Raw genomic sequence first — 25,111 nt, 5'->3', positions numbered from 1 at the left:
CAGCCAATCACTCTATCAAAAGAGCTCCTAAGCCTTTTGAGCTTATATCAGGTTTTTTTTAAAATCTGTCTTCAGGAATATCTCCACTGATCCTGCAAATATCAAGTGTTTTCCCATTTGAATGTACTTTCCCATTTGCCTCAGATGTTCTTCTCAAAATGTTATCTTGCTTCCCATCTGAAGGAGCCTATAGTGTTACTCTGTTTTTTCCTAACCTTTGTGTGTCTTCTGCAATAATTGTTCCTGAATATTTGATGCATTGTCAAATTCTACTTCCCTAGAATAATAGAAAATAGGTCATCTTGTCCATTCCCCTAGAACTGTGCCATATTCATTTTGCCAAATGAAAAGTCTCCTTTGTCATATTCTTTTGGGGCTAGAATGGCATTAACACTTCTTCCACTTTTTGTTTTTATTGTTTGTTTGTTTGTTTGTTTTTGAAGGATCAAAGAATGCATTCATACAGTCTGAGGCTTGTAATCAATCTCCTACTACTCACCTATTAGCAGCTAACGTGCTCTCAGCTAATGATATGGTCTTTGCATCAGTGAACAGGTAGGATGCTTTGACTGTGAAGATGCATGGTAACTCTATTGGTGGCATTGCACGTTCACTGAAAAAGACCTTCCATCTCTACTATTACATTCCCTGGCAGCAGGATCTTTCAGGCTTTTTCCTCCAGGAACTGATTGTCAGTTTGCTAGCAAATTCATCAGTCCCTGGATTGAAGGGTGCACCTAGTATAGAAAAGATGCAATGAGTTTATAGGAAATGTTACAACATTAGATATAAGTAAATGTCATCAGATATACTTGATGGGTAACTTAATACACATCTCCATGCAATTGGGAAGGGTGCCAAGGAGCAAATATAGCACAATTCCTTTCAGTGACTGATCAATGAATAACACATAGTATCGTTTGGAAAACTAATTCATGATAAAGTTATTACTTTACTAGCATTAACCTTGCTTTAATACAGCATGGGGTCTTTGGGCACGTGCACACATCATGATGCTCTTGCTATAGTCTGTGGCTTCTTTAACACTGTAGTCACAGGACTAGGGGCAAGCATGTGACCTATAGGAAGCTGGCTTCTTCTCAGGCCTGGGCTACCAGTTCTTCTTTCTCTTGGGTTTCTGGTTGCTTTCTCTTCCTGCTATATGCAGACACAAACAGCTGCAATCCAACTGATGCCCCCTACATATTCAATCATCCCTAGAAAAACCCTCTTCATTCTCCCTGAGTTAGTTCTTGTCCAGGGCTTCCAAGTGGCCAATGGTTTGGGTGGTGGTTTCTATTGTTACAACTATCGTACTCAATAAAAGGAGCTTAATTTCTTCCTTCATTTAGAAATAACTGTAACTAGCACAGTAGCTTCAATAAGGTCTGTAATTGCCAATAGATCAAAGACACACTCACTGGCCGTTATTACTTCTGACTAACTACCACCATAGGGGCTAGAGTGAATGTAGGGGGAGCATGCAGACTTGTTCATTACTTAAAGAGCTGTGGCATATACTCCTTACATACCTGTCAAATCTGCTGGGAAGGGTGAGGTCATGGACCCTCCTCTTCCCTATCCCTCCCTTCCTGAGTTGTAATGGTTAATAGAACTAGCCTGGAGTAATAGTAGGGTTCTGTGAAGCACAAGGATTGCAACATGACTGGCCTTTGTAGGTTGTGGTAGATGTGGGGAGTCTCTTCTGGCCTCAACCCTTTGCACACTAGTGAAGGAAACAGTTACAATCTTACCCTGTGTATGTATCTAACATGACTGTCAAGAGTTTCTGCCTCATGTTTGCTCAATGAGTAGAACTAAACTCCTCAATTATTGATATTTGTCCCTAGATTGATTAATAAAATTATTCTTGATAAAGATTGTTAAAAACAACTATCATGCGGGGAAGGATGCATTTTACTGGAAAAGGCATTGCTCAAAGAGGTAACACATTACCTCTGCCATCTGAAGAGCTGAAACATGTACATAAACGAACAGCACATATCTGTGTGTGAATATAGAGATTGGCTCATGCTGTAAAATGAGGCTCTGGACCTAGTTTTTAAGCATCCAAAGTTCAGGTCTGTTTGTGGAAATCTAGTTCTTATCTTACCCTATTTCTAGAAAAATGTGTTGGTTTTGGGTTTTTTTTTTTAAATTCTGGGTACAAACTCTGGTGTGATATATGAGAAGTAATGAGTATATTATCTTAAAACTGTCTTGTGAATGTGCTAGATTCTTTTCTTGTAATAATCTTTAACAAGGGAATATCTTATTTGTATGGATATGTATTTATTGCTATTATACAGTAGGTTTCCCCCTCTCCTGCCCTATTCCTTGCCTTCCCAAAGTATGAGGGGTCAAAATGCTGATGTACAAAACAGGTTAAAAATGTAATTATTAAAGACTAAGGCCCACTCAGATCCCCCCCACTACATGTGCTTTATCATATTCTTCTTATGAATTCAAGAAGTACCCTCCCTTTCAGAATTAAAAAAAAAGAAAGGAGTACTTTTGACACATCATTTACAGAAATACATGTTTTTTATTTCTTTGGCTGTTTCTCGCAGATGTGGTTATTTGGCAACTGACTGGTCAAAAGGATTTCAAATGTGATTGATATCCACTTTAATCTGTAAATTTCACTAATAAGCTGCAGCTCTTTAAACTTGGAAAAAGTTTGCATTTTGATTTGCTGGCCATGCCACCTTTGTTTGAGATTTAGATTGCCAGTATTGTATCAGAAGATATCTGGAATGGCCACCTGACAATCAAATTATAGAGCACTGAAGAGGTTAGAGCCACACAGTAGATTACTGTCTTTCATAGATTGTACTGCATATTAAAATTCTCGGATGTCTCATTCCACTGACAAAGATTGTAATGAAAACAGGATAGCACAATATAGATCCATTTTTGTTACCATGATTTTAATGAGAATGGGAAATAGCAAAAATGTAACCCATTCTTTGTATGACATAAAATATTAATATTTGGTATTCTTCAGATTGTATATAATCCTGAGCAAAATTCTCTAAACTCTAGACTACACCTTACAATTTGCTCTGAGTCAGAGGCAGTGCATAGATGTGCTGTCTCAGGAGTACAGTGTAGATCCAATTGTGATTCAGAATCACAGTTCAATCTCTTGTTCCCTTTGGGAGGTAAACAGCATCCGCCTTTTTTCTTAGTGCAACTTTCTTCCCCGTCTGCACCAGTCCAGCAGTAATGACCTATGTATTGCAGTGGGGTGGAGTCAAGACTCCATTGTTCTCCACCCCTGCCACCTGCATGAGAAAGTAGGACCATGGCAACATCTTCCATCTTCTGCCAGGTTGTTACCCATTATGTGGATAGTCTACACAAAGGGGCAAATGAGCACATGTCCACTGGCATTTTAAAATTTAGGGCCTAGTTCATTGTTGTTTCATCATTTGCACAGGTACACCGAGAGTGAAAAACAGATTCAGTATGCCGTCATCTTGATCCAGTAATGTTTTGCACCCACTTTGTACTGATATAAATGGCTACATAAGATGCAAAGCAATAGTGAATTTGGTCATAAATTACTTAGGCCACATTCTCCTGCCCAAATCAGAGCCAGCTTAAATCTACTTTATGCTCACTTTGCCAGACCAATAAGAGTAATTGGAACAAGCTAATAGAGTTTGAGGCTGCATTAACTTATGCTGTTTTCCCCGTCTGAGGTATGGAACTGCCCTTCGTTGAGAGAAAGTACTGGCAGCAGCCAAGTTTAGGAAGATCTCAATAAGCATGGCCACTGCCCCCAGTGAGAAAAAAAAAAAAGTAGCACAATCTGGGCCTGAGTCTGCGTTGGTGTGAGTGACTAGACAAGTTTTGAAATGCACAGATTTCCCTTTCCTCTAGGCAAGTTATTCCCATTTAGGGTATGTCTACAGAGACACACAGCACAGCCACAGTCTGTTGACTCAGACTCGCAGGGCTCAGATTGTGGGCTAAAATTACTGTATAGAGTCCTGCGAGTCTGAGTCAACTGACCTGGCTCAGCTACAGGTTTCTTACCCCTGTGTACCCACAGAGGAGAATGGGTCTCTGTTTTCAAATGTGTCCCTTTATCAAGAAATGCATTCCAACAACTGAAGGAGAGGCACATATTTGTCATTGTGTGAATATCTGGATTTTTTAATATAATGTATGTTTTTATTTATTTGTCTGCTGTAATGGAGAATCCTGCAGGAGCATCATACTTCTAAAATGCCATCCCTGTGCCTTCTGTCCCACTGTGTTGCCTCACTGTTTCTGGAAAGCCACTTTATTCAGGAATATGGGAAGAAGCACTAAATTGACTCCACAGACTCAAAATGGTGGAGAAAATGTAATCATATATCAGACTTGCAGTTAAGGCACTGAGCCAGGTCTCAGGAGATCTAGGTTCCATTCCTAGATTCTTCCAGAGATTTTGTGTGTGAGCTTTGACAAGTTACCACATTTTTCTGTACCTCAGCTGAACATCTGTAAAATGGGGTTAACAGTACTTCACTCATGATGTTGTTGTAATGATAAATCTATTCATGTCTGTAAAAATTTCAGATATGGGCAGGGGGACCAGACAAGTGCTTGTATAGATATATCTATCTGTGAAGATATCCATACCCCCCAAGTGGATCTGTATCACATCTAGCAATATGTACAATAATGGCTGAACCTGGGTTCCCCCAAAAAAGATTTGATGCCAAATACCACATTAGTCAGAGTATTAAAAGACACATTTCTTCACCCTGATCTATGTTTTTTGTCAGCATAACTTGACTGAAATCAGTGGGTTATACTCATGTAAAATTGATGTTTCAGGGAGTAGAACTGGGCCTTTGGTTGACTCAGTGTGAATAATGTGGTATTTGGCCTAATTTTGCCTTTTAAATCAGTGGAGTTTTGGGAGAACCAGGCCCAGACTCTTTAAGTTAGGTGACTAAGCTGGTTACATTATATGAGGAACAGCTTGTCAAATTCTGAAAAAGCAGATATTCTGTAAGCTATTTGCATTGTATTAACATTCACTACCATTCAAAGTTTCATTACTTCTATGCCTGCCCTATGGTAACTTTTATATGCACTTTATCACATTATAGATAAAGCCTCTTAAATGTTTAATACAGCACAATCAATTGGACTACACAGACAAAGCACTGCCCCATACAGAATACCTACTGCAAAAGTATGTCCCTTATGTTTTTTTCCTAGCATTTTCTTTTTTTTAGTGCAGTTATTCCAACACAGTCAAATTAAAGGGGGGACTATGGTTTTTGAAGTAAATTTGATTGTTTAATATATGAGAACTGTTTTGGAACAGCTCAATAAGAAAAAAGCAGGAAATTATTTACGTTGCTGGGCAGTGATCAACAATATTTTTCCTTCTAAAAATTGCCTGTTGCTTTATCTCTGAAAAAAGGAAATGTAACCCAAGCTGAGTATTCTCTGGCAGCTGATTGCCACTTTGAATGGAGAACAAAGCATTTACTGGTACATTTGTGCAATATTATGTGGCTTTGAGTCCTATGGAGTGCACAGTGAGGATAGTAAATGAAAGCTTTGAAAAACATGGTTAAAAGGAAGACCCAATTTTCCTTTACAGACAGGGACTAAGCTGCAGCAGGGTTCGATAGTAGTGATGTCACCAGCCTAGTGCATGCACAAGAGCCAGGTGAAATGCAAGTAGGCAGTGGTTGCAGAGATAACTTTAAAGATCTCTGATCTTGGGTCCTCCAGGCCAGTCATCAGGTGCACTGTACAGGAGCCAACAACCCCCTAGAAGCTGTCCTTCAACTAGGCATTTCAACAGGGAATGTCTTGGCCACACACTCTTTCTCCTGTGCTAGAGGCTGAGGAGAGGTTCAATAGAACTGCTGCATTGATTCTATGATATTAAGATATTCCTTTACAAAAGAAGAATCCTCAGGGGGCTCCTTAAGTTGGCTTCATAGCTAATTTGTGTGCCTAGACTTTAAAACACTGGGAAGAAGATGTTTGCATTAAGGCTTTCGAGACTATTCCTACAATCTGTTCATTCTTTGAATTAATTCATGTGCAAACCTTCTGTTTACCTGGGATAATTTCAAATTAATCATACTGCAGTTTCTGGCCAGTGGCTAGGGCTTTAGAGAGAAGGAGCCCCGTGTGCCATCTATTGATGAACTGGAAGAAGAGACCTCGTCAGCAGACCTTATTTGCATAGTTGACACCCGCCATGCCAGATCTTTTTTTTTCTTTTTTTGATCTTTGTGTTAAAATTCACTTAAGTCTTGGATGTAGAGGTAATGAAATGTTATCTGAATTGTTTGACTAAAGTTCAACAGAACTATACTTAATATGCCCTGAGTGAGGGGTCACCATAACCTTAAAGGGCTGGGTAGTGAGCTGAAACCCAAGTGAGAGAAAAAGTGGTAGGGTACAGGTGTTCCCTGTTTAAGGGATCAATATGCCATTTGAGCCTTCTGCTTCCCTCTGCCCCCCGCTCCTTGGTGGGTAATAACAGCGCTGAATAGATTCAGTTGAGTCTTCCTTCCTTACTCAGTAGCCATTAGAGCTGAAATTGCTAATAGGTGTCTGAGGTGATGACGCTTCAGAGCCAGCACGGAGTGTTATGGTGAGAGATGATGCAGAGGAAACAGCAGCAGTGAGGTGACCCAGCAACCTTAGAAATGTAATCACTAATATCGGGGGGGGGGGCGGAGGGGCGCAGCACCACCACCGTTGTCTGACTGAATTTGACAGGTCCAAGCTGATGGCACAGAGTCAGCATTGTGGATAGCGGTGTCAGCTCAGTAAGAAGCCACACAAATGTGGTGGCAGCAAAGCAGTGGCAGCAGCAGGATGACAGATAGGCAGCAAGGCAGCTTTTCACAGAAGCCAAGCCCTTGTGGTGATCCCACTTGAATGCACCCCTGGACTTTGAGACTTCACTAACCTCTGACAACAAACCGTGAGTAGGGTGCAGTAGAGGGGAGAAGGAAAGAAGCATGTTAAAGAGAGAGGTTTTCATTGGATGATCACACTGGCAGTTGGGGAACCTGAGGTAAAGGACTACTGGAAAAGCTACTGTAGGTGTGGGTTTAACTTTCTACTCACATACTGATCGGTGGCTATTGCTGTGTTTTTCCAAATTAAAGTGCCCCTTATTTAAAGTTGTCTTTGTATGAAACAAAGACTCAGTGCTTGAAAGTGGACAAATATTAAGTGCACCCTGAGGCGGTATATAGTTTTCCCAGATTTGTAAGTGTGGGCTCAAGCCAGTTTTGTTTTGTAATTTTAAGAACCTCTAGATATCAAATCTGGCCGTAGCTGTCATAAGGGTTACACCTCCAAGCACTGAATACATGATCCCTTCATCACTAGGGAAAACACTAGTGAAATCCCAGCACAAAGATGTCACACTCAACTCTCTGTGGCATGTGAGAGTGTGGGGATTCTCTAGGTCAGCCCATCCAACCATTCTCCTTTTTCGGATGCCCACTCCATCAAAGTATAACCCCACCCCCCATTCACTGGCATCCAGTGTGCTTCAACAGTAGCCATGGGAACTTTTTTTTTTTTTTGGTCTGTTTAATGGGCTGTTTGAAAAATTTCTCACAGCTTTACCTTTGCACTTTTATGATAGACCAGGATCTAGGTTGTGCTGTTACTTGTTCCTGGTATAGCCATTGTGATTAGAATATTGAATTTTAATCCCTCCTGTAATCTGTGAATGGGGCTTATAAATTGTGTTACTATGGCCTTTTTAATATTCTGACAGTTAATTTGATAGTCTCTCTCAATCTTCCTTGTTCAGAACATTAGTCACCTGTAACAAAGAGATGTAATGGTTACTAGCTAGCCATACAAAATGTTTAAAACTTTAGGGACAGAGTTGGTTTTGACTACTTGGATTTATAATATGATTGATAGAAGCCTGCACAATTGATTGCTCACTTAACCACACTAAAACCTCTCCTTGAAATCTACTAATGGTTGCAATCTTTCTCAAGCTGTGCTGAAAATTAAAACTCTGATGTCATAAAGGTTGTAATGAGAAGAGAAGATGGCCCCAGCTGTTGCGACTAGGATTCTCATTCTCCAAGTCCTATGCATGGGGAAATTTGGATCTACTTCATAAGTGAGAGTTCTGCATCTGTAGGAGCTTTCAAGATCAGGCAAAAATATGTAATAATAATAATTAATAATACAAATGGCTCAACATTAAGGGCTGGATTGTGGCATATAGATAGAGCTCATGCTGTTGGTGGCATGAAGATGCCCAGCAGCAGTGGATTTGTGAAGTGTCTGGGAAGCCCAGTGTTTCCTGGGTCTCCAGAGAATCCCACTGCTGTTCCCATCTATGGTTGGATAGCTCTTGTGCAGGCAAAGTGGATGGGGCATAGCTCCATTTCCTTTATAGAGTCACTTTTGACTGTTATTTTATCCCTCCTGGGGATTGTAGGGGTGAAGGGAAACTCCTTACACCCTTTCCTTTCCCTATATACCTTGCAGAGTACATGCACAATCTTTGTCTCATCCATTTTTACAACAAAGCTTGCAACAAAGCAGGAAAATGACACCAATTAAATTCCTTCTGGGTACAATGCTCAAAGTGCAGCCTGCAGTTATATAGCTGCATCTTATGAACTCCTCCCCCGCTCCCCGCACACTTTTTTTTCCCCTTTAGGATTAAAGGGCCTGCTTAGTTGAAAAGGTTTAGCAGATAAAAAGTACTGAGAGTACAGAATGTGGGTAACTGGAGGTCGATCTGTGACTATTTACTGACCTATTTAAAAGAATCCTCATCTTAAATTTGTCAATCAGTTAATATTTGTTGAAGCTTATTATAAGGCATGTTTGAGATTTCTGCACAAAATGCACCCTTTGGACCAAATATAATGGACAGCTCTGGGAAGCTGAAGAGTACAAAGGTGGAATAAACAGAGGAAGGAGATAGTACGTAAATAGAGTTTTAATTGCAATTGATCATTTGATTCTTATTCCATTTTATAATGGACTGACATATGCTACAGGGTAAAAGCTATCCAATCCAGCAAAATACTCAAACACCTACTTAACTTTAAGCACGTGAGTTAACTAATTTACTTTAAGGGGAATATTAAAGTGTTTAAAGTTAAGCACATGCCTAAGTGCTGTGTTGGACTGGGGTCTACAGTGTTATGTAGATGGTGTAATATCTCCATGGTTAGAGCTTTAATTAGCTTTCCCCTAGAAATCTAATTTTGATATATACTGTACTCCATTAAAACTAGCTCAGTTAACCTGAACCTTTTCATGTACTGTGCTCAGCCAGAGGAGAATTTTATTGATTGATTTGCCTGTGAAAGTGTTTTACTTGCCATTCCTGCGTTTAGCCCAATGCAGAAGCGACACTGGGTTGAAAGCTGGTAATTAAAATTGTATGCTAAAATCTATGCTACAAGTCCAAAAACCATGGGCCACCCTCCCAATCCTCAGCTGTTTTAGCTCCCCACCCCCAGCATTCACCTCTCTACTGAATTCCTGCTTGTGATACACACAAATGTCTAGGAGACAGAGGCTGTGGCAGAAATTTAATGCCTAAATATTCCCCTGAGATACCTATGACTAGATCCTCAGTTGGTGAGCTTCACTGACTTCAGCAGAGCTACAGTGGTTATTCCCGCTGAGGATTTGTCTCCTACTTTTCAATTCAGTAGCTTCCCCTAACATCACCAGTAGATAAAACTGACCGTGCTGCAGCTACTCTATGAGACACTTCCACTTCTCTCCACCTTCACCAGAGACATGGTGTGGATGCTGCTGTACTTGTCCTTCAGCAGCAAAAATGTCTCTCTTTTACAAGAGTGGGTAGGAGGTGAGGAAGAAAGGGAAAGGATATTAGTCCCTCCTTCCATTTCTTCCTGCAAGGGTACAAATTGAGGTAGAATTCAACCACAAATCATTAGGCTCAATGTAGGAATTAGAGGTGAAACTTTGTGGCCTGTACTATGCAGATCAGATTAGGTCCCTTTTGGCCTTCAAATCTTTGAGTCTATCAGCTGTATTCTCTCACCCAAACAGACCCAGTGCAAGAGAGAAGGCGATAGCATAGCCACCCAAAACACCCTAACATGAACATGAGAGTTTATTGCATATTCCTTTGTGTTACCAATGATGTGAAAAGGTTCTAAAGTTGTAATTTCCGTGTATATTAGGACAGGGATATGGGCTTGAGGGTGCTTGTGAAAACTTAATTCCAAATTGTGTATGCTTTCAAAAACTATTTTATAACTCTGCTCATCTAATCATCCTTTAAATTAACTGAAGTGTATTTACAATCTGAGCTCCAGTTTAATGAAGTGTTTCTGTCTGGGATGGAAACAAAGAAGCCAGTGTTAGTCTGAAATGATGGATGAGAACTAAAAGAAATTATTAATGTTCACATTTGGCATTGCACTGAATCTGATTCTATCTCTCTAGGCTCATTCATCTCATTTACATCAATGACAGCAAATGCATATTTGGACTATCCTTTTCAGAGAGGAGCAAGTTCAGTAAAAGGGGCCTGCTTCATCAATGCAACATTCCAGTTCTATGTTGGTGTAACTCTGCTGAGATCAATGCATAGATGCCAGCATAAAAACAGAGTAATGTAGCCCAGGGATAGTATTTTTGGCCTATTTAGTAGAGAGTAATTCTCCATGCATGCAGCTATACACAGAAAACAGGAATAAGATAGTATGTAACGCTGTATCAGGTCTGCAGTATAATCCAATTCAATGCTTTAAAAACACACTACTACAATCAGATGAAAAACTCTTTCTATATTGAAATCCTTCCCAAGATGGGATATTTAATGCATTCCATCCATATCTACCTAAAGCATCAGAAACAACATTTCTCCCTTTGCCTTCTTTTCTCACAGCTGCTTCAATTTATTACTCATTAAGATCATATTGAATCTGATTTAAGAAATTAAAATCTTTGATATTTGGAATATTACTTGTAGGGGGAAGCTACAAGTAATACACCATTATGCCATTACTGTTGGGGGTAGTGTAACACTGCCTGTAGTGACTCAGGAGTGTGAATACCAAACTCAGGGAAGATAAAAGGGTAAATAGGGAGGTGACAAAATCTGCAGATGATTCAAAATTGCTCAAGATAGTTAAGTCCAACGTTGACTGTGAATAGTTACAAAGGGATCACAAAAAACTGATGACTGGGTAACAAAATGGCAGATAAAATTCATGTTTATAAGTGAAAAGTAATGCACATTGGAAAACATAATCCTAACTATATATACAAAATGATGGGGCCTAAATTAGCTATTACCACTGAAAAGAGATGTTGGAGTCATTGGGGATAGCTCTCTAAAAACATCTGCTCAATGTGCAGTGGCAGTCAAAACAAAACATAACAAAAAAAGAATGTTAGGAAACTTTAAGAAAGGGATAAGCAATGAGTCAGAAAATATCATAAGATGCCTCTATAAATCCCTGGTATGCCCACACCTTGAATACTCCATGCAGTTCTGGTTGCATCATATCAAAAAAGATATATTAGAATGGGAAAAAGTACAGAGAAGAGCAACAAAAATAATTAGGGGTATGGAACATCGTCCATTAGAAGAGAGATTAAAAAGACTAGGACTATTCAGTTTAGAAAAGAGACAAGGGATATGATAGAGGTCTATAAAACCATGAATGGTGTGGAGAAAGTGAATAAAGAAGTGTTGTTTACCCTTTCCCATAACACAAGAACCAGGGGTCACCTAATGATATTAATGGACATCAGGTTTAAAACAAACAAAAGGAAATACTTCTTCATACAGTGCACAGTCAACCTGTGGAACTCATTGCCATGGGATTTTGTGCAGGCCAAAAGTATAACTAGGTTCAAAAACGAATGAAATAAGTTGATTGAGGATAGATCCATCAATGGCTACTAGCCAGGGTGGGCAGGGATGTAACCCTATGCTCTGAGTGTCCCTAAATCTCTGACTGCCAGAAGCTGGGAGTGGATGACAAGGGGAGGACCACTTGATAAATTGCCCTGTTCATCCCCTCTGAAGCATCTGGCTCTAGCAACTGTCAGAAGACAGGATATAGGGCTAGATGGACCATTGGTCTGACCCACTAGGGCTGTTCTTATATTCTTAGAATGTTAAGAACCAGGTCACAAACCCCATATTGGTCATGAGTTCTATACTTAGATTTCACCCACCAATTATCTAGTGTAAACTCCTCAGGCATTATAGCAGCCTAAACATGGAATCACAGGCAGTCCCCCTGGGGACTCTGATCTATCTTGCCACCCAGAATGAGCACACCTTTGTGATAGATGGTCTGTTACACCAAGAATCACAGCAATATTCACTTATCGCAGGTCAATTGCATCTGAGATCTCACACCAAAGACAATGATGGTAGCCAATCCTATAATGCATTGTATAAAGATTTATTAAATAGGAAAAGGAAATGAGTTATTTACAATGTTAAATCAGGTAAACATATATATGCAAATGAGTTACAATCTTAAGTTCAAAGGGTAATAGAACTTCTATAATAGGTAAGCTCTATATGTCCCTTAGGGATAACCCAGGCTAAGCAGCTGGGCATCTCTTGTTTGTGCGTAGCAACCTTGATCCCCAGCATAGAAACAGCATAAAGATCCATTCCCTTCTTGTTCAAAGGTTTTATCCCTTTCTCCCAAGTACTCTGAGCTGCAAACTCTGCTGATGGGAGGAGTCCTCTTGCATGACTCACCTTCGGGGGAGGGGAGAGGGTAGAACGACCAACATCTTTTGTCCTCTTTAATTTACTACAATAGTCTGTCTGATATCAATGAACCGTTCCTGTTGGGCAGAATGTAACATCTTCTGTTGGAGGCCAGCATTTCATGCTAGTTAATGTCTCTCTCCTATTTGTTGATTTACATAATCACAGAGGCTGACAATACAACTGCTCAAATATTACTTAATATATGGGATACAGAAATTATAAGTGAGATTGATGCATGCAGCAACTCACAAGAATTCAATAAAATCTAATCACTAAATACATTCTTATAATTCTAATACCTATTTTAACAATACTAACACACAGGTTAGCCAGACTGCTTCCAACCATGTATTTGACATATGGTCAAAGGTTGGCACTTGATCTGCCAGAGTCAGAGGTGGAAGTACTGAGGTATTGTTCCTCTATGTTGCCATTGCAGAATGTGAATGATGTGCTGAACTGGAACTCACAAGAAAGTGACTGTACTGTAGATATACCCCCCCACCAGCCCAAAAGAGAACATTTTTCCCAAACAAACCTCTGTATATTTGAAAAAAAATTCTCCTCACCATCCACAGCTCCAGCTTGTCACTGCAAAGGAGCTCCAAGGGGACAGCCAGACAGAACATCATCTGATCAGGGTCTCTTCAGAAGGATTAGGGACAGCCCACTTCCATCTCTCTAGGGATGTTTTGGAAACCCTGTCTCCTCTTCAGATCTATTCACTTTGCTCATGTGTTTTGCCTCCATTTAGGTCCCAGAATACATCACATTTCTGAAACTTTCATATTGCGGTGAAAATCTTGGGAGAAGCTCATCATGCACAGAAGAGTGAATAGAGTCTTTGTAGCACAGGAAGGGTTACCGGTTCAGGCCCCTCACCCGCTACCACTTGAAGATGGGAAGCATTCTGCCCACCCAATGGCAACTGCTAAGAAGGCAATTGTGAGTTTTCACCTATGCTACAATAAGTAACAGGAGAGGGGGACAGTGAACGAGCCACCTCTCTCCCATTTTGGTGACCTGGTGGGAGGAGGTAGCAACCTTCTATCACCACTACTGTGAAGTGGACCTTCTGCAGAAATAAATAATGGGGACTGTCCTGGTGGCATTAAATTGGGAAGAAGGAAATGGGGCTCACTGCGGGACTCAAAGTTTGCCATTGGAAACAGGTTTGGGTCTATTTTTTGTTGCATATGTTATATATGGGCACAGTGGCATGTGCCTGTAATCCCAACTATTTGGGCAGCTGAGGCTGGTGAATCGCTATGGAGTTCTGGTCTGTAGTATGCTATGCCAATCAGGTATCTGGTGACACTGACAGCCTGGCTAGAGGGTGGCTGAAGGACTGACTAGAACAACATGAGTGACATGTTGTGATTGGCTCACTCTGTGAGGGCTGATGGACAGATTGATCAAGGTGATGTTATATACATATTGACACATTTTCAGGGTAATTGTACCTATATTCTTCCTCCATGGTGTCTTAAAAGCACCCACTTAAGGTTTTCAACTCCCAGCTGTCACCTCTCTTGGGCAGTATAGTGGCTGCCCCACTCCCTGAGAGTATGGGCTGCGGCAGGCCGGTGGGCTCCAAAGGCCCGGGCCAGCCCAGAATGAGGGGCTAGGGCCCAGACAAGCAGGACTAAGGTCGTGGCAGGGGTAAGACGCCGAGGGTGCTTCCACTGCTACACCAAGGGCCACATAAAAAGGCATTGTCCCCTGAGGCAGAAAGGGGGAGTGCCTGAGAAAGAGGCTCGGTCTGGGGCTAGCCAACAGGGGGTGGTAGTCCAGGCCAAGGCCCCCAAAGAGAAGGGGGCTGGGGCAGAGAGGCCTCACCTAAAAGTGGGAACCCACGTAGGACCAGGGAGGTCAACGGTGGGGACCCAGACAATAGAGGTAGGAGGCAGGTTGCTCCAGTTAGTGGAGGGCCTGCGCTACAAGCGAGATTCCCTGAGGGCCCAGCTGCGAGGAGCAATAGGGAATTCCCCCCTGAGAGAGCTCTTAAGGGGGAGGGTGTGTAGTGGGGCAACGGCCCCACTCCCTGAGAGTATGGGCTGCAGCAGGTTGGTGGGCCTGTGCAGATGCACAGCCAATGGGAGAAGAGCTTATTGAGAGCCAATCAGGGCCCAGGTTGGAGACAGCCAATCAGGGCCAGGCTCAGCCCTATAAGAATGCTGCTCAGGGAGAGAAGAGTCAGTCTGTCCCAGGCCTTTGACAGGGGAAGGTCTGTCTCTGGAGCAGGGAGACTAGCACCGCAGACAGTGCAGTGTTGGCCAGGTTCGGGGAGCAAAAGGGAGTTCTAGCCTGAGGCCTGCCAGGCTGCAGGCCCTGAAGAGAAGGACCTAGCGGGTGCAAGGGGCCGTAGGAGAAGCCGCCCAGGGAAGCGGACAGACAAGGGGAGAGAAGGAGGACAGCAAGACTGCTGCCAGAGGGACCCAGAGTAGAGGGCAGGCCTGGATCCCCTTTCCTCTCCCCTTGCAGTACACCCAGCCATTGGCTGTAGGGAGCAGCCATTACAGACCACGCCAGATCCCTGACAGAATGGATTAGACTTTGGGGTATGTGGTTGACTACGGTGGCTGGACATAGAGACTGTTGATTGACCCTCCCCTCCCCCACCCCCGGAAGGGGGTGTGGCAGGACTAAGGGGCACTGCTGGAGGGCAGTGGTCCTGAAGAGGACGCTGCGAGTTGGTGAGTGATGTGGGCTCAGAAGCCAACCGAGGGCAAGACAACGTGCGGGGACACTCCACTGGACTGAGCTAACTTCCGGAGTAACCAGTAGGAGGTGCCATGGGGGTGAGTCCCAACCTTGTTACAGGCAGAGACCCACATCTCCCTCCCTCATGACTGGGATTTAAAGGCTTCACAGCTACTGCCTTACATTGTAATATCCCCAGTAAGTCAGTCTGCATAAAGGCATAGCTTTCTCTCTCTGAGGGCTATGAACAGAGTATTGCCATCAGTCAAAAGTTGCCATACAGCTCTTTCTAAGCAAGCACATTTATTCTTAAGGTAAATGCATTATAGAGAGAACATATATATTAAAAAACAAAAACACAATAGAAGTTCCTATGCATATGCTGAAAGATGACCAGAGGTCATATGGGGCCCTAGTAAGTCTTTCCAACACTTCCACAAGTATTTAAGCCCTGTAAGAAAAGGTCATTTCCATTTACTAGATCAGAAAGAAGGTTCTGTGTCTGTTCAAAGTCAGTCCTTTAAAAAAATAATGGTAAATTAGGTACAAGTGACCATGACTTGATTACATTTATAATGTGCACACAGAATAAAGTCCAGACCAGTGCTCTAAAAGGGCCAGTTTCACAATTAAATAAATAAAAAAATTGCCAAATCCGTTGGGAGGAAGAAGTTAATCAGCTAAATTAAATTGCTACTCAGGGCCCAGGCAGAACTACTACATAACACTTGCATAGGCTGGAGGAAGAGAATAAAAGAGAAACAGCGTACCTCAGTGGTAGCCAGATAGTGAAGGTGAGTTGACCTCAACTCTAAGTTCTAGAAGGAACACCACAAGTCCTGTTGCCTCTGAGGTCTGACTATAGTGACCTGACCAGCCCTGCAAAGAAGTGACCTGTGATTCTCTAACAGTCTGAGACTTCATATTTATGTGTAGTCCTTTACCTAGTGGGAAGAGAGGAGACTGGTAGAATGTGATCCAGGGAAGCAACTGTATAGGATCCCAAAGTGCATGACTTAGCTGTCTAGCATTGCGTCCTGGATCAGAGCCTGGTGGAGAGGGTGGGCCTGGGCTCCTCTACCAACTCCTAAAGAGGGACAACTACAGAAGTTTATCCTCCATGAAGAATTTAGTTGGGGGAAGACACTGAAGATAGAAGGGTTTGTACTATGAGACCCAGACTCGAGAGGGAAGCCCTGAATCTCTCTCTTAATCCTGAAGATTTCTGCATTATTAGATTCTGTTTATATACCTTGAAAGGATGGAATTAAAAAAATGTGACCTGGCTAGAGAGCTGTGTCACTGGAAGGACAGACCACTTCTGGGAAGAGTGGTAATAAGAAAGGGAAATACCTAAGTGGAAGACAACCTGCCACACCCCTGACCAGTAGGTGGCACTGGCAGTGAGGAAGGCAGCTTCACAGGAAGCAAAGGAACACAAACAGAAATCTGTGCCCACTAGAGTCAAGGATACTATGAAGGAGTTTTTATAAAAATATACTAGGAACAAAAAGAAACCTAATAATTGATTAGATGGAAATGGTAGAAATATTAATAATAATGCAGAAAAGGAGGAAATGTTCAATACATATTTTTGTTCTTTATTTGGGAAAAACAGATGATGTAGTTATATCATATGATAACACTCTTTCTGTTCCACTAGTACCTCAGGAGGATATTAAACAGCAGCTACTACAGATAGGTATTTATAATCAGCAAGTCTGCATAACTAGCATCCAAGCGTTTTAAAAGAACCAGAAGAGAAGCTTGCTGTTGATTTTTTAATAAGTCTTGGAACACCAGGAAATTCCAGAACACAGGAAGAAAGCTAATGTTGTGCTAATATTTAAAAAGGGTAAACAGGTGACCTGGGTAATTATAGGCCTGTCGGTCTGACATCAATCCCTGGCAAAATAATGGAGGGGCTGAAACCGGACTCAATTAATAAATAATTAAAGGATGGTAATATAATTAATGCCAATCAGCATGAGCTTGGGGGAAAATAGATCCTTTCAAACTAGCTTAATATCTTATGTTGATGAGATTACAAGTTTGACTGATAAAGGTAATAGTTTTGATGTAATATACTTAGACTTCTGTAGGGTGATTGACTTGCTAGTGCACCACATTTGATTAAAAAACTACACTGATATAAAATTAAGATGGAACACATTAAATGGATTACTAGCTGGCTGATTGAGAGGTCTCAAAATGTAATTGCAAATGGGGAATCATTAAAGGACAGACATCTAGTGGGGTCCCACAGGGACCAGTTCTTGGTCCCACACTATTTAACATTTTTATTAATGACCAGGAAGAAAACATAAAATCATCACTCAAAGTTTGTAGATGTCACAGAAACTGGAGTGTTAAATAATGAAAATGACAGGTCGCTGATTCAGAGTGAGCTGGATCACTTGGTAAGCTGGGCACAAGCAAATAATATGTGTTTTTATATGGCTAAATGTAAATGTAGGAACAAAGAATGTAGACCATACTTACATGATGGGGAACTCTAACCTGGGGAGCAGTGACTCTGAAAAAGATTTTGGGGTAATGGTGGATAGTCAGATGAACATGAGTTCCTAATGCAATGCTGTGGCCAAAAGGACTAATGCAATCCTTGGATTCATAAACAGGGGAAGTTCAGGTAGGAGTGCAGAGGTTATTTTTCCTCTGTATGCAGCTCTGGTGCAACCACTCCTGGAATATTGTATACAGTTCCGGTGCCCACAATTCAAGAAGGAAGTTGATACATTGGCGAGGATTCAGAGAAGAGCCATAAGAATGATTAAAGGATTAGAAAAATATGGTGATAAGACTCAAGGAGCTCAGACTATTTAGCTTAACAAACAGAAGATTAATGGATGACTTGGAAGATTAATAGATTAAAGTATCTACATGGGGAACAAATATTTAATAATGTGCTCTTCAGTCTAGCAGAGAAAGCTATAACATGATCCAATGGCTGGAAACCGAAGCTAGACTATTTCATACCGGAAATCAGGCATAAAATTTTAATGTGAGAGTAACTAACCATTGGAACAACTTACTAACGTCATGATGGATTCTCCATCACTGACAATTTTTAAATCCAGATTGATTGTTTTTCTAAAAGATATGATCTAGGAATTATTCTTGGAAAGTTCTATGGTCTGACTGACTAGATGATCACAATGCTCCCTTCTGGCCTTGGACTCTGTTAATCCTTTATATCAAAAAGCCCTTTTTTATCTTCTAGTCTCTGGAAAACCCATTTTGAAAAAGCACTCCAGTGGATATGCAAAGCACTCCAGTGGATGGTACCTCTTTAGAGTTGCTTAGTCTCAGGCCAGCTCTAGACTACAGACCTACATCAGTATAACTACATCACTGAGGGGTGTGAAAAATTTGCACCTGAGAGACATCGTTATATTGACCTGGTCCCCCATGTAGATGCCTGTCAACATAGCTATCGCCTGTTAGGGAGGTAGATTAACTATTCCAATGGGAGAAGCTCTCCTGTTGGCATAGAAATGTCTTCACTAAAGTGTTACAGCAGCAGTATGTGAAGACAAGCTCTCAGTGACGTGCTTTAATCACACCATCCACCCAGTCACTGTTTTTTGATCCTGTGGGAGCTGTGCTAAACCTCCATGGAACAGAACGCAATCATAAATTTAATATAAGGTCTTCCAAAGATACTGCATAGAGTTGCAATATCTTTCACACATATAGTTTAGGGTTTTCATATTTAAAATATCCTCAAGTGTTAGATTTCTATATTGTGGGCCAGGGCCGCCCAGAGGGGGGGGGGGGGGGGCAAGTGGGGCAATTAGCCCCGGGTCCCACAGGGCCCCCCACGAGAATATAGTATTCTATGGTATTGCAACTTTTTTTATGGAAGGGGTCCCCAAAATTGCTTTGCCCCAGGCCCCCTGAATCCTCTGGGCGGCCCTGTTGTGAGCTAAATCCTGGGATCTGTATTCAGTTTTAACATCAGAAATATTCCTATTCTCTTCAATGGCAATTTCTTTGAAGTCAGTTCTAGATCTACCCACTTTCTGCAGCTGATTAAATTCTTCATTTTGAAAACAACCCATCAATTGCTTCAGCATCCAGAATTGCTAGCCCTTCATGAGGCAGAGAATATGGTTATTTTTACTGCATTGCAACTGAACTGTCAGAAATAGAACCTTTCACTCCATGACATCTGAATGACAGTGACTTGTGATTTGGTTCTGCATTTTATGTGAAAGCAGGACAAAATGTTTCTGCTCCTAGAATCTGAAGAATGAAATGAAAAATCTAAGCTGAGAAGCAAAATCATCAAGATTCAGAATCTCCTTACAGCTCAAGCAGACAGCATGAGAAATTTCAAATCAAATCAGAAAAGAATATGATTAAACAGGGGAAAGGATTGGTGTCTAGAAGAGCATGTTGAAAAGAATCTCTCGTTCATTACCAAATGGGATGGGAAGAAATTAATGTTATGAAACAGAAGCAGGAAATTGCACTACTCCAGATTCATTTGAAGAATTACAGGCTGGAGAATGAAGCCCAGTGTTTTGGCCAGAGTGATTATAGTGAAACCAAGTGTACACGTTGTCTACCTCATTTATCACATAATTATAATTAATTTTTACTCATCGATAAGGACCTGATTCAACTGCCAATGAAGTCACTGGGGGTATGGCTGTACTCAAGGTTAGTAGAACTTGAGTTAGCAGACCCTGGGTTTGCTAACCTAGGGCTTGAGCATCTAAACTCATTTGTAACCTCAGGTTAGAAATTGTTGGACCCTGAGTCCCAACCTGGGGCACCAATGGGTATGTTTACACTGCAGTTAAACACCCGTAGCTGGCCCATACCAGCTGACTCTGGCTTGTGGGCTTGGGCTATGGGGTTATTTAATTCCAGTGTAGATTTCTGGCCTTGGGCTGAAGCCCAGGCTCTAGGACCCTGCAAAGTGGGAAAGTCTCTCTGCAAATCAACTGTGCTTGAAACCTACATCCCATCTTGACTCAGGCTCAGGCCATCTATCCCCCAGGGGTCCTGGGACTGAGCCCTGGGTTAGCATGATTTGTGTATAGATGGAAGAGGACTGAGGCTGAGTTCAACTCTGAGCTTCCATTGCAGTGTAGACATATTCTGGAAATTTTTGTGAACTGCAATGGGATTCAGAGGGAGATTTAAAGAATTTTGTCTTTGGTTGCACTTTGAGACTGATTTATTCAAATCTATAAACAATATTTCTGAAATTATAGACAACGGGCCATGAAAAACAACTTAATTGACTGCAGCCTAAGAGGTTAACATATCGAAATAACACTTTAAAGAGTAGGTTTGCCTTAAGATTTAAATAATACAGTATGCATCTCAGACATGAAGACACAAATGCTCCCTGTTTCACTTGAATAGGAAGTAACTGATCCAAAGAATGGACAAGAAGACCAAAGCAAGTACAATGTTTCAGACAGAAAGATGAGTGAATACAGAAGTTGAATTATAGCTGTAATGCGTGCTCCCACACTGTGCTGCTTCTGCCCTGCTACCGACACAAAGAAAGTCTACAATACCACGCACATATTTTAACGTGAAGAACAACCATACTGGGTCAGACCAAAGGTCCATCTAGCCCAGTCTTCCAACAGTGGCCAATGCCAGGTGCCCCAGAGGGAATAATCATCAAATGATCCATTCCCTGTCGCTCATTCCCAGCTTCTGACAAACCGAGGTTAGGGACACCATCCCTGCCCATTCTGGTTAATAGCCATGGATGGACCTAACCTCCATGAATTTATCTAGTTCTTTTTTGAACCCTGTTAGTCCTGGCCTTCGCAAAATCCTCTGGCAAAGAGTTCTACAGGTTGTGTGGGGGGAAAAAAAACTTCCTTTTGTTTGTTTTAAACCTGCTGCCTATTAAAATTTAAAGACACCAGTGACCTTTTCTAGGTAACTAATACAGAGAGACATCTCAATATATTGTTTTTATTTAGGTTCTGAGTGAGTTTTCTGCAGATATTCCAGTCAGCCACATTTTACCTGTGGTGTGAGGAAGTGCATGTGCTGTGGTTCTAATGTACACAAGACTGAGGACTGCAGGACTTCATTAAATCCATCATGTATGGAAGAGGTGGACATGTTTATAAGCAGTGCCCAGAGCCACAGCACAATAGGAAAGAGAGTGGTCAAAAGATCCTGAGCAGCCCTGTAGTTTATTAACTGGGTGCAGGTCTTCTGTGTTCATGCATTATGAATCCCTTTAGTAAATGGGTGGAAGGGAGAGGCTTCACAAATACATTCTGGGGTAAGGCAAGGTTGTCCCTTTAGTCCCTTGCTATATTGTTTTTTCTTTGGACCCTTTGCTGTGGGCAGTGTATAGTAATTGGATTTCAGGGCTTAAATATGTAGATTAAGGGGGGTGCTTTATTTCTGTCAGTGAAAAATTTTACCCATGCACATGATGTCAGTGCTGGTGGGCAATACTGAAGATAGAGACCAATTTTTTTTAACACTTTACATAATTATTCAGAAGCAACTGGAGCACGAATTAGCATGAAGAACAGGGCTTTGTGGGTGAAGATTTTGGGTGCTCTTTTGCTTTTCCAGACAAGTTGAAGATTGTGGTGAGCCCTCCAGAGGTGATCATATTGTGGGACTCACCTTTGACAGTGATTCATATCCGAGTTGAAGTGGTTTGTCTCCCACCAGGTTCAGGTGATGAGGTGGAAGAGATGGACTTGACATTGGTAGAAAGGGTGATGTTAATTAAAACATTCCTGTTATGCCTTTGCATTTATATGGCATATGTGTATCCTCTCCCTGGAAAACTGTTGGTCAAATGACTCTGCAACAGCAAAAATAACCTAATGAAAAGAAACATAGTCTACATGCAGTTAAAAAATGGGGATGATCTACCATTAAACTTTCTTGATGGTCTTGTGTTTGTTGTTTAATTTTCATAGGATTCACTCTGATGGGTCAACAGATGGCCACGCATTTTCCGGTATTAATTGGAAATGTCACAGGGGAAGAAATGGAACAACTGGTGTGGGGGGGAAGAGATGTAGCCCCAATAAGGTATTCTTTCCTGCAACAGCCCAGCAAGTTCCCTTTTACATATAACTTGCTTTAAGATGCATGTCCCATTGGTGATTTCTGTGATATCATGCCAACATGGTGACTCACAGTTTAGGAGAGTGTTGTACCTGAGGGTGCATAAGGAATATTATTCAGAATGCCATTTAACATTACTGAATTGCCCAGAAGATTGTATCAAAGGGGCACCATTGTACCTTTGAAATAATAGCATTCCCAGGGATTTATGGTGGCAGGTATTTTATGGTAAAACTGCATATTAGTGATAATTTGTGATGGAAGAACATAATTGGGAAGTCCACGTTGGATCAGAGGAAACAATGGATCACTTCTTGTTGTTTGGCTCCTTTAACATCCTCATCTGGGATTTGTTGGCTTTAAAACAGAGTCCTGCTGTGGCACGTCCAGATTTGATAACTGTTCTTTTTTTTGGTCTTTTGTGGCCACCAGCATCTACCACAATAAGAAAAGACACATATTTGCCATGTATTTTCTGGGAGACTGGCAGTTGTTCATGCACCTGTTGTAGAACTGCTGTTTGCACTATTTATGTTCATTCTGCCAGTGCATAAATGACTATTATAAACAATGAGATTAAAAACAAATGATTTCAGTGGAATTGTGGGTGGCATAGGGACATATACAAACGGATTGAACTTCTAGTTTTCAGAACTGGGGTGAAGAGGGTTTAGATGGTTTATTTTTGTATCTGTGAGTTCTGTTTGTGACTGTAAAATTTGGGGTGGGGGGTGTTTTTATTTAAAAAAACATGATACAAGACTGAGTGTCTTGGTAGCCTGATGGTTAGCTTATTTAACTGGGAAGGGGGAGATCCAGAATCCAGTCCCCTAGCTTGATTTTTTTATTTAAAAAAATTATCCACAGTGGAACAGTTTCTACAGGAGAGACTAAGCGCACCCCACATCAGAATAGTCCACAGCCCAGTGGCGAGGGCACTCACCTGAGAGGTGGAAGATTCTTGTTCAAATCCTTTCTCCTGCTCAGATGGAAGGGGGACTTATACTGGCTCTCCCATATCCTAGTTGAGTACCCTAACTCGTGGGCTAAATGTTATGAGGGAGGTCCTTCCCCACAACTCCTCCAGGCTTCTTGCTAAAATGCCATTAGTGTCTAATGCCAAGCGAGGGTTTGAAGGCAGCTGAAAATCCCAATCACCTCCCTGCATCCTGGAATTAGGTGCCTATTTCCAAGAAAGGGGTGGTGCTTAGCATACATACTGGCTTTTTGTGAGGCACCTATCTCTCCCCATTCTTTGTATAGAGAGTCGACTGAAGATTTGTTAATCCCAGAGACTTTCAAACTTTATTAATCCCAAAGACTTTCTAGGCACTTAAAAGTAAGGTGTGACAGCACTCAACATCACCATGCCTATGTTTCTTTGTGAATCTAGCCCCTGGTCTCTCTCCTTCCCTAAACAAAATTGTTCCAAGAGTATACCCTTGTGTGGTTTGTCCAGTTTAGTTTTAAAGAACCTTCAGATACAGAGCTTCCACCAAGTTTCTTTGGACAGGGCCGGCACCAGCTTAACAAGCAGGTGCTTGGAGCGGCCAAGGGAGATGGGCGGCATGTGCGGCAATGTGCCGCCGATCATGGCTTTTTTTTTCCCTCCCCCAATTGCCGCCGCCAATCAGGATTGTGATCACGTTTTTTTTTTTTTTTTTTTTTTTGCTTGGGGCGGTAGAAATGCTGGAGCCGGCCCTGTCTGTAGAAAGCCAGATTTTTCAACCAAATTCTGCCCAACCATGTTTGCAAGAGCAATTTGTGGCCTGAAATAATTTTACCTACATCTTTGTGCTGGCAATAAATAGTAGTTAGAGATCTTGCTGCTTCATTTGTGGGTGCAGGCTGATAGTAGTTGTCAAACTAATAATACTTGTACCCAGAATTCATTTTTAGCACTATCAAGTAAGTGCAATATTGGGCAATTACTTGTAGATGCAATTTTTCATCTGTAAGGATGAAGGTCACTGCTGAAAAGCTGTCCCTGAATTCCTAGGCCAGCCCTAAATATATACTGCATTCACCTCTCATAAAATGTTAGTCTTAAAGTATAGCATACTTTCTCCTTTCCTTTTGGCAATGGTTTCAGATTTCTCATTGCTACAAATTCAAAGTTAATCTCCTTAAACCTTTAGCTCAAGTGTTGCTTTACTAGAGTATATTTGATATTATCTGGTCTCATTAATTTACTACTGTGGCAAGAGGAAGAATAGCATCATTCTTCTTATTGTAACATAAATGATTTCCAGTAACTGTATTCAGGGTGAGTAACTTGTGCTCAGACTTAACAAAGAGCTCTTACTGGGATGTATTTTACCAATAGTCTATAAATTCCATCTCTTCTATCTTCTCTGCCAAGGGATCATTGGGTAACTATTATATTTTTCTTTGTCTTTGTGTTTTATACAGCACAGAGTGCTCTGTTGACGCGTGACAGAGTGAAATGCTGGCCCTTATTCATGTCAATGAGAATTTTGCCATTAACTTTGATGAAGCCAGGATTTCACCCACTCTTTCTGCCCTGGAGAGTTTACATGGATAATTCCTTGA

This window comes from Malaclemys terrapin, chromosome 2 (assembly GCF_027887155.1).
Source record: "Malaclemys terrapin pileata isolate rMalTer1 chromosome 2, rMalTer1.hap1, whole genome shotgun sequence".
NCBI lineage: Eukaryota > Metazoa > Chordata > Testudines > Emydidae > Malaclemys > Malaclemys terrapin.
This window is presented reverse-complemented; position numbering follows the sequence as displayed.